An 11,387-nucleotide genomic window follows, 5' to 3' on the forward strand; every position below is an offset into this window, starting at 1 on the left:
CTACTGCCACTAAAAAAAAAAAAAAAATCAATCCAAGAAAAAGGCAAGACCTCAACTGGTTGGATTCCAAATTAAGCTACAGCTTGAGCTAAAAATATCTTGCCAGTGTTAAGAATCTGTTCTCTGAATTTAAATGGCTTGTCTCTGTCCCAGAGGACAACATTCACTGTGTTCTATGGCAGGATTGGACTCTGGGAAAGCACACTTCATGTTTTCTCTGGACTCATTTCTACTTTATGTTCAGAGTAAAAGTAAGCAACCACAGTTCTAGGTTCTCCGCACACGTGTTAGTAAGTGTAATGAGCAAAAATATCTGTAGCTTCTGTTAGCACAAGGGGTTATGTATGTGTGATTCAGCTTTGTATAAATAATCCTAAAGGTATGCATAACAACCTGAAGGTGGGTTCTAAAATAGATTTTAGCTTCTTTTTTCCCCAAACATGTTATCATTTAGTCTATTTTCTCCTAATTATCACTTAGAGATTCTATGTTTTTTAATTTCAAAAACTATTTCTGTTTTTTTCCTCTGGAACTCTGGAATAGCTTTCCATGTGGCAGTAAAGGCCAGAATAAAAAATAAGTTACAGGCTCAATATGTGGTAAAAATGATATTTCAAAATGGATTGCATTACAGATACTTAAACATTTTTTAATACCACGGACAGGAGGAATGTATGTGCAACAGGTGAGGAGCAAGGAGGTGCCCACCTGCAAAGCCAAAGAGACTGTCGTCACCAGATATCAACCGTGCCAGCACCTTGATCTTGGACTTCCACCCTCCAGAACTGTGGGGGGAAAAAGGAATTTCTGTTATTTAAGACATGTAGTCTGTGGTATTCCATTGAGGCAGCCCGAACAAACTAATACAGTTTAGCATTTGGTTTAGAACATTTTGTGGTTCTTACTAAAGAATAGACTTTCAAATGATCATTTTTTTAATGATGAAACTGTTCCTATGCCTTCGTGCCTTGTTTCTCCTTTTACAAAAGAGACTGACTCCAGTGCTGTGTTTTATTGTTGTCGGACCACTGCCTGGTACAGAGTACCCCCTCTTCTTTACAGTGTACGAACTTCTCTACAAATACTCAAAGCCACTCTCAGCACCCTGAGTGATTTCAGGTAAAATGGCTTAAAAATAGCAATAAAATTAACATAGCTGTTAACACTCAGTGCTTACAATGTAGCGGACATTCTATTCTAAGTGCTCTTCTTATATTGCTTCATTTAAGTCTCACAACAACCCTGTCAGGTGGTTACTATTATCATCCCATTTCACAGATGAGGGCCCCAGGCACCAAGTTAATTAAGTAACTTGTTTTTATAGCTAGAATATCCAGAACTGAGATTGCTACAACTGGAATTGGCCTAGTTTACGTAGACATTTGTCCTAATTATTAACATCCTAATAAGAAGCACTACCAACTGACAATGTGTTGAAGACAATGTACTTATTTTCAGAGGCAACTCAGAATTTAAATAGAATATAAGTTCTGTGAGGAAACTGAGCGCTACATGTGGTGTTGGAAGTCAACGGCAAGATGTTAGTATTGGGCTTTAAACTGGATTCAAGCTTTCTTTCTTGTCTCTACCCCAATGTCCTGAAGAGACAATGTTTTACACTTCAATTTGCAGATATCTGACCAAATATTTCTCACAAGATTCTAATGTCTAAGCCAAAAATGGAGTTTCTGGGCCCATAAAGCTAAGGACTACTCTTTGAGAGCCACTCTATAAAGCTTTGTTTGAGTGGTTTATTGATTTCTCTCTTGCACCTCTATTTTATGCTTTCTCAAACTCAACACTGTCTTCATTATCTTTATTGCAAAAGTCTGAACTATGCTTCTGTGCCAACATCCTGTCAAGTTATGCTCCAGACTGAATTTGCTTAGTCTGTTGTATAAACTTTGAAAACCAGAGAACAAACTCTTCCTCTCCCTTTTCCTTTTTGAGCAATTCCATAGGTGACAAATAAATTACAGTGTTACACACATAGAAGATTTTCAATAAATAGTTCTGAGCTGTCGAAACAATATTTTTGGCACCATTCTCAGAATTAACAACATCAGAAAAATTAACTTTATATATGAATGGTACAAATGGACTTCACAGAATAGGGAACAAAAGGAGGCTTGTGGGAAATGGAGGAAAAAAATCTGTGAACAATTATTTGACTCAGAGGATAAGAATGTTGTAAGTATGTACACTCTTCTTGGAAAAGGGTCTTTAGCGATGAAATAGTTAAACATGGAGTGAATGCAGACAGCAGCTGGAGGGAGTGTTTACAGTGCAAGGCAGGAAGTGTGGAGTCAATGACTTCTGCTGGCCGGAAAGAGTGGAGGGGGAGGGAGAGAGAGAGGAGGGCAGGGTGCCTGGAGCCAAAGAATTCTAGTTGTTCTCAGCCTGGAAGACTTTCTCTTACAAACCTAAGCCAGATATTGGCCAGAGATCCTCTCCCATTGTTGCAGAAAGGATGGAAAGGTGCTGAGTGCAGATAGAGTGAAGCCAAAGTTGGGAGATACAGGAGTTGTGCCCAGAACTTCCAGCATTTGTATGGAGAGACATAACAGCAGGAATTGGCAGCCTTTGGACATCTAGAAATACACTTGATAAAGCCTTCCTAAATAATAATCATAATCATAATACCTAACATTTATTTAGCAATTTTTACATGCCAAGAGCTGCATTAAATGGTTTATAATTGTTATCTCATTTAATTCTCAAGAACTCTATGAGGAGAGTCTTTGTTTTATTCTCTCTCTTTCTCTCTCTCTCTCTCTCTCTCTCTTTCCCTCTCTCTTTAAATCCTCACCTGATATACGTTTATTGATTTTCTTTTAAAAGAGAGAGGGAGAGAGAGAGAAAGAAACATCAATCCACCTCCTGTACGCACCCCCACCAGGGATCAAACCTGTGATCTAGGTATGTGCCCTGACCGGGAACTGAACCGGTCAGACTCATGCAGACTTTTGGTGCACGAGACAACACTCAAACCAACTGAGCCACCCGGCCAGGGCAATACTGGTTTTCTTCACATGGTCTCTGAAGCTTGATACTTGGGAAAGTCACAGGAAGGCACAAATACTGAAAGATTTCAGTGCAGAGCCAGGCAACAAAGCAGGGTCTCAATCAATACTCAGCGACTAATTCACTGTCATAAAGTTCCCCATAAAGGATCCATTGATAGATGCCCCTTACCCTGAAGATTCAAGCAAAACAGAGGTTCAGAAAATTTGAGAAAGCTAACACAACCCAGTGGGTATTTCAAATTGTAAAATTTCCCTCCCTTGCCCTTTTTCCCATGCCAGCAATTTTTCCATCCCATGAAGATGTTACCCTGCAACATATATTAATCCATTCATTTGTTTTTAAGGATCAAACTAAAATCTGTTTGCACATATAAAATGCTGATTACTTTCAAGGAAGATATTATGAAGCTGGGGAAGTTCCCAAGTAGAACTTCCAAAACAAAACAAAAGCAAACACAAACAAAAAAACAAAGGAAAGAAAATGACCTCCAGGGCCTTGGACTGGGAGCCCGAGGCCTGTGGTGAAGACTCAGGAGAAGGGGAATGATCCTGTCCCCAGAAGACAAAAGAAAATGAGCTGGGTAATTGGACAGAATTCTTCATCAAATCCCACACCAAAAGTGCACCTGATATGAACCTACAATCCAATAATTTTAAGAAGCATACAAAAACATTATGTACTGTCTTACACATTTGGTTACAAATTTATGGAATCTTTTGTCCAAAAAGTGGTGCAAGCCAAATATAGAAATTGTCTCCAAAAAATAAATAAATAAAAGAAATGGTTTATATTCAATCACGAAATCCACAATGGGTTATTTAGGAAATTTAAGGATATTTGAAGACAGATATATTACTGACCCTCTACAGCTGGCATGCTAGAGGGAAGTGTGCTCAAGAACAACAGTTCCTATTTCTCATGTAAAATATTTTTAAATGTTTATTCAAACATAAAGAGGTTTCTGTGTCTACCAAAGGATTTTCCTAGAAAACAACATTTGTTTAATGTTTCCAATTTTATCTGAAAAGTAAATAAGTGAATTTCATTAATGCCAAAGTATACACACTTCAGAGTATACAATAGTAAAAACTTGTTTTGAAATAGAAGAATAACCAACAGAAATATAATACCTGAGATGCATACCAGCATTCAATTTTCTAACGTTAGGTTGAGTTTATTTCAAAACAGAATGAAATTCAACTAAGCTATGATGGGGTTTCTTCTCAACCCACAATGGTTAATTTATTGCTGCCACAAAATAAAAACATACTTGCTAACATGAAAGTTATAAAACTTCCACTTTTATGGATATAAAAGTAGAAGTTAGTGTGACCTGTTATACAGACCTCTTATATTAGAAACATGTCAATTAACCATATTGATTGATAACCCTCCAGTATTATTTCTTAATTTTTTAAAACCACTCACTTTCCAAGGAATATGAACTGTTCATTTTTGAACAGATTCCAATTTGTCCCATGCCTGCATGTGACGCAAACTAGGGCTTTCTACTGACTTTACCAGAATGATTTTATGAAATACAACCAGCACCTTCTCACAATTTTCCCCCCAGATGAAAACTGTAGCATATATAAAAGTCCAAGAACAGTTTTTTTAAATCCAGTAATTAAAAGCAGGACTGAGAAGAAGGGGAGGTCATGGGGGGATTTCTTTACTGTGAAGTCTGGTTTTTCTGTGAAGTAGAATTTCATCAAACAGAATGTGTTATGAATTTTAAATATATTTGATGCTGAAAGGGAAAAAATAAGTATGCAGTTCTTTCTTGCAGGCTTGTCTTTAGATGTGTCTGGTCATTACCCTGGCAACCCTTACAAATGCCAACTGACGTCAAGGAAAGAGGAAAAACACTGCTGAGAGCGTGCACTCCATGCATTATAGATCATTCCGAGGACTTAGAATTCGTAGGCACGTGCAAGCACTGAATGGCTTTAAGATGAGCACAAGCAATCCTCCACTTTACAAGCATTCTTCGTAAACTTTTTATGGAGTTGCAAATCTGAAAGAGCATCTTTGAGTTTTTAATTTAAGCAAAGCACAATTCAACTATTGGCTTAGTTGTTCTGTCTCAGTAACTGCCAAGTCTACTAAAATGTTGGCACTAGTAAATCTCATAAACAAATGGAAACTGCCTCTTTTTTTTTAAGTATATTTTCCCAACAGTTTATTATATAAAAAAAGTTCAGTCATAGGAAGTTGACAGCATTTTATAATGACCACCCATATACCTATCACCCAGAGTCTTCCAGTCTTCCATTCGTATTTTACTTTACTGGCCTTATCACATATCTATCTATCTATCTATCTATCTATCTATCTATCTATCTATCTATCTATCCATTTGTCCCTTTATTCAAACCTTCATCCATCTCATTTTTTGATGCAACTCAAACATCCAAACTGCAGGCATGATATACCTCCCCCTAAATATTTTAGCATGAATATCATTAACTACAGTTCAATAGTTTTTCTTTTGATAAAACACTTAGAAACAATGAAATGCACAAATTTTAAGTGTACATTTGCTGAGTTTTTCAAAATGCATAAAAACTCCTGTCAAGATATAAAACATTACTGTTACCCTAGACAGTTCCCATATGCCGCTTCCCATTTAACCCCCACCTCATCATCCTCCATAGGCAACTACTCTTGTGATTTCTGGAAGTATATTTAAGTGCCTTGTCATAGGGCTGATTACTTCCAAGAGCCTCCTCCCTCGAGCTGTCCCAAGGAATTCATTCATCCTTCAAGTTGCAAGTGCCTTCGTTCAGTGCTTGTAGTATTAGTGTGCCCAGCATTTACTTTTCCTCTGTCAAATCTTTTTTTTCAATTTTTAAATTATTTTATTTTTGTTCAATTACAGTTGTCTTCATTTTCTCCCCACCCCTCAACCCCAACCCAGCCAAACCCACCTCCCTCCCCTGCTTCTACCCTCCCCCTTGATTTTGTCCATGTATCCTTTATAGTAGTTCATGAAAACCCTTCTCCCCACTATCCCTTCCCCCACTCCCCTCTGGCTATTGTTAGATTGTTCTTAACTTCAATGTCTCTGGTTATATTTTGTTTGCTTTTTTCTTTTGTTGATTATGTTCCAGTTAAAGGTTAGATCATATGGTATTTGTCCCTCACCACCTGGCTTATTTCACTTAACATAATGCTCTCCAGTTCCATCCATGCTGTTGCAAAGGGTAGGAGCTCCTTCTTTCTCTCTGCTGCATAGAATTCCATTGTATAAATGTACCAGTTTTTTGATCCATTCATTTGCTGATTGGCACTTAGGTTGCTTCCAGCACTTGGCTATTGTAAACTGTGCTGCTATGAACATTGGGGTGCATAGGTTCTTTTAGATTAGTGTTTTAGGGCTCTTAGGGTATAATCCCAGCAGCAGAATTGCTGGGTCAGAAGGCAGTTCCATTTTTAGTTTTCTGAGGAAATTCCATACTGTTTTCCACAGTGGCCGCACCAGTCTGCATTCCCACCAACAATGTACTAGGGGTTCCTTTTCTTTGCATCCTCTCCATTTGTTTGTTGATTTGTTTATGTCAAATCTTTTCCCCAACTTCAACCATGTAATCACAATACAGTACCTCCAGGGATGAAAGGCTAAATCAGATCAGGGTACATAATTTTCAAGGGTCAGTGAAAAATGAAGATGCAAGACCCTCATTCAAAATGTATTAAGAATTTCAGGTGGGGGAGGCTGTGTGGAGGAGGCAAAAGGGGAACATTGGAAAAACTGTATAGCATAAACAATAAAATATAATTTTTAAAAATTTATTTAGAATTCCAAGATGGTGACAGCCAAGCATTGAACTAAGTGCAGAACCCTTCTAAGCACAGGGCTTTTTGTTTTCTTTTTTTTTTTTTAATTTAATCTTTATTGCATTTTTTCCACTACCGTTTAGTCCCTTTATACATCCCTCCCCACAGCCCCTCAGCAATCACCACACTTGTCCATGTCCATAAGCCCTTTTTCCTTTTTGCTCAATACCTCCACCCCCTAACCTCTCCCCCACCAACTGTCATCCTGCTCTCCATCTATGAGTCTATCCACATTTTCCTTGTTAGTTCAGTTTGTTGATCAGATTCCACATATGAGTGAAAGAAATCATATAGTATTTACCTTTCTCTAACTGGCTTATTTCACTTAGCATAATGTTCTCCGGGTCCACCCATACTGTCACAGAAGGTAAATTTTTCTTCTTTTTTATGTCCGAGTAATGTTCCATCATGTAAATATCACATAGTTGTTTTATCCACTCATCTACTTGGGCTGCTTCCATATCTTGGAGAGTGTAAGCAACACTGCCATGAACATAGTGGTGCTTATGTTCTTTTAAATTAGTGTTTCGTTTCCTTTCAACATATTCCCAGAAGTGGGATAGCTGGGTTGAAAGACAGATCCATTTTTAATTTTTTGTGGTATCTCCATACTGCGTCCCACAGTGGCTCTGCCAGTCTGCATTCCCACCAACAGTGCAAAAGGATTCCCCTTTGCCCACATCCTCCCAACACTTGTTGTTTGTTGACTTATTGATGATAGCCATTCTGACAGAGTGAGATGGTCCCTCATTGTGGTTTTAATTTGCATTTCTCTGATGATTAGTGACATCAAACATCTTTTCATATGTCTATTGGCTACCTGTACATCTTCTGGAGAAACATCTATTCAGGTCCTTTGCCCATTTTTTAATTGGGTTGTTTAGGGTTGTTTTTTTGGTTTTTTGGTTTTGAGTTTTGTAAGTACTTTATAAATTTTAGATATTAACCCCTTATCAGATGTATTGATGAATATGTTCTTCCATTCTGTGGGTTTTCTTTTTATTTTGTCGATGATTTCCTTTGTTGTGCAAAAACTTTTTAGTTTGATGTAGTCCCACTTATTTATTTTTTTTCTTTTGTTTCCCTTGCTGGGGAGATATATTGGATATAATATTGCAAAAAGAGATGTCTGAGATTTTGCTACCTATTTTTCTGCTACAGTTTTTATGGTTTCAGGTCTAACATTTTTCTTTGATTCATTTTGAATTTATTATTGTGTGTGGTGTAAGAAGGTTGTCTAGTTTCTTTTTTTTTGCATGTATTTGTCCAGTTTTCCTGACACCATTTATTGAATAAACTATCATTAGCCTACTGTATGTGCCTGTTTCCTCTGTCGAATATTAATTGACTATAAAGGTGTGGGTTTATTTCTGTACTCTCTATTCTGTTCCATTGATCTATGTGTCTGTTTTTATAATGGTGCCATGCTTTTTTGATTACTATGGCCTTATACTATAGTTTGATATCAGGTAGTATGATTCCTCTAATTTTGTTCTTCTTTCTCAAGGTTGCTGTTGCTATTCAGGGCCTTTCGGGGTTCCATGTAAATTTTTGAAATATTTGTCCTAGTTCTGTGAAATATGTCATTAGAATTTTTTTTGTTATAGCACAACTTACATATTTCAAATGGACAAAATTAGTATCAATTACAGTATCTTAGGATAAATTGCCTTTGAATGGGAGCTTCCTTTCCAGTACTTTGAGGTCTACAAGATGTAGCTGGAAAATTTAGTACTGTGGAAAATGAAGACTGCTTAAATCGAATGAGAAAAAGAGTGGACCTGTGGTTTTTCTTTTGATTAATTGCTGTAACAGTGTCCTTCAGGTGGCTGAGGTAGTTTCACATTTTCTTTAGACATCATTAGGCGCCAGAGCACCTGCAGGACAACTTTGATCCTGTGTGAATTCTGTCATTTTGCCAGCACTGATATGACTCTTGGGTCCACCACTCCATTAGAACTATTATAACTCCATTCACATTAATTTTTGTTGCAAATCTTACAAAGGGGGTGCTTCTGGGTATTTAGGTGCACATTCTATTTTAAGGTTGTATATATATATTAATATATTTTATTGATTATGCTATTACAGTTGTCCCATTTCCCCCCCTTATTCCCCTTGTCCCTGCACACTCCCTTCCACTCTCATTCCCCCCCCCTTTAGTTCATTTCCATGGGTCATACGTGTAAGTTCTTTGGCTTCTACATTTCCTATACTATTCTTAACCTCCCCCTGTCCATTTTCTACCTACCATTTCTGCTACTTATTCTCTGTACCTTTCCCCCCCTCTCTCCCCTTCTCACTCCCCTCACTGATAACTCTCCAAATGATGTCCATTTCTGTGATTCTGTTCCTGTTCTAGTTGTTTGCTTAGTTTGTTTTTGTTTCTGTTTTTTTAGGTTCAGTTGTTGATAATTGTGAGTTTGTTGTCATTTCACTGTTCATATTTTTGATCATCTTCTTTTTCTTAGATAAGTCCCTTTAACATGTCAGATAATAAGGGCTTGGTGGTGCTGGACTCCTTCAACTTGACCTTATCTGGGAAGCACTTTATCTGCCCTTCCATTCTAAATGAAAGCTTTGCTGGATAGAGCAATCTTGGATGTAGGTCCTTGCCTTTCATGACTTGGAATACTTCTTTCCAGCCCCTTCTTGCCTGCAATGTTTCTTTTGAGAAATCAGCTGACAGTCTTATGGGCACTCCTTCATAGGCAACTGTCTCCTTTTTTCTTGCTGCTTTTAAGATTCTCTCCTTCTGTTTCATCTTGGGTAATGTAATTATGATGTGCCTTGGTGTGTTCCTCCTTGAGTCCAACTTCTTTGGGACTCTCTGAGCTTCCTGGACTTCCTGGAAATCTATTTCCTTTGCCAGATTGGGGAAGTTCTCCTTCATTATTTGTTCAAATAAGTGTTCAATTTGTTGCTCTTCCTCTTCTCCTTCTGGTACCCCTATGATTCGGATGTTGGAACATTTCAAGATGTCCTGGAGGTTCCTAAGCCTCTCCTCATTTTTTTGAATTCTTATTTCTTCATTCTGTTCTGGTTGAATGTTTCTTTCTTACTTCTGGTCCACACCATTGATTTGAGTCCCGGTTTCCTTCCCGTCACTGTTAGTTCCTTGTACATTTTCCTTTATTTCGCTTAGCATAGCCTTCATTTTTTCCTCCAATTTGCAACCATATTCAACCAATTCTGTGAGCATCCTGATTACCAGTGTTTTGAACTGTGCATCCAATAGGTTAGCTATCTCTTTGTCACTTAGTTGTATTTTTTCTGGAGCTTTGATCTATTCTTTCATTTGGGCCTTTTTTTTTTTTTTGGTCTCAGTGTACCTGTTAGGCAGTAAGGGATGGAGCCTTAGGTGTTCACCAGAGCAAGGCAACCCACACCACTGCATTGTGATGCTGTATGTGGGGGAGGGGTCCAAGAGGGAACTATGCTGCTTGCTTGCTCTCTGCTGGTTTTCAGTCACTTTCCCCCACTACACACAAGCAAATTGGGCCCTTCTGGTGCTGATTCCCTGGTAGGTGGGTTTGTGTACGTTCTAGGACCCTGTGGGCCTCTCCAACAAACTCTCCTGTGAGGCTGAGAGTTTCTCCTGCCACCACAACCCTCACAGATTTTTACAGTCAGAGGTTTGAGGTTTTATTTCCCCGCACTGTAACCCTGGGTTGCATGGTCTGTCTTGCTCCTCAGTTGTTCTTCCTGGTTTATCTGCATGTGAATATGGAACTGCCCAATCCTCCAGCTGCTGCCTCACTGGACCCGCCAGCTGCCGCCTTGCCATGAGTTCTCTCCGCCCAGCTGCCCGTCTCCATCCCTCCTACGAGTCTGGATGCATGTTTCTTCTTTATCTCCTTGGTGGTCAGACTTCCATACAGCTCAATTTTCTGTCAGTTCTGGGGTTTTTTTGTTTTTTAATTTGTTGTCCTTCTTTTGGTTGTGCGAGGAGGCACAGTGTGTCTACCTACGCCTCCAACTTGGCTGGAAGTCCTAAGGCTGTACATTTGGTTTTCATAAATTGTTCTTGGAGGCTCAATTCTCATCCCTGTCCATCTGGTCAGTGTCATGTCTTCATCATCTTCTAGACCCCAGCTAACTGTGCCATCTCCTACTCCTTTCTGGTCTTCTTCAAGTTCTTCCAACAGTTGAAAATTGCAAGGGACTTTTACTCCCAAGCCCATGGTGGCTGCCATCTTGCATCGCTGTCCCGTCATTAGAATTTAGATAGGAATTGCGTTGACTCTATAGATTGCTTTGGGTAGATGCGCAGGGCTTTTGTGACTGCACAGTTTGCACATTCATGAAGCTGGCCCCTGTTAAAAATTTTTTCTCTGGAAAATGAAATATTTATTCATGTAATTGTATAGATTTATAAAGAAAAGTAACAAAAGCAAATGGCAGAGCTAGAAATTCTCAAGTATCTTAGGATCTACCAATATCAACATTTGCTGTAAGGCATGCTGCAGTGGGTAGCAAACTTGTCTTAGTTTCCCTTTCCTTCCTTAATAGCTGAGTCA

At 38.6% G+C, this 11,387-nt stretch overlaps 1 pseudogene; it reads right to left on the reverse strand.

Moving 5' to 3' along the window:
• Window positions 1-8,666: 8,666 nt before the first annotated feature.
• LOC112305015 (ubiquitin-conjugating enzyme E2 variant 1-like) lies at window positions 8,667-11,063 on the reverse strand (annotated as a pseudogene).
• Window positions 11,064-11,387: the final 324 nt, after the last annotated feature.

This window comes from Desmodus rotundus, chromosome 2, assembly GCF_022682495.2.
Source record: "Desmodus rotundus isolate HL8 chromosome 2, HLdesRot8A.1, whole genome shotgun sequence".
NCBI lineage: Eukaryota > Metazoa > Chordata > Mammalia > Chiroptera > Phyllostomidae > Desmodus > Desmodus rotundus.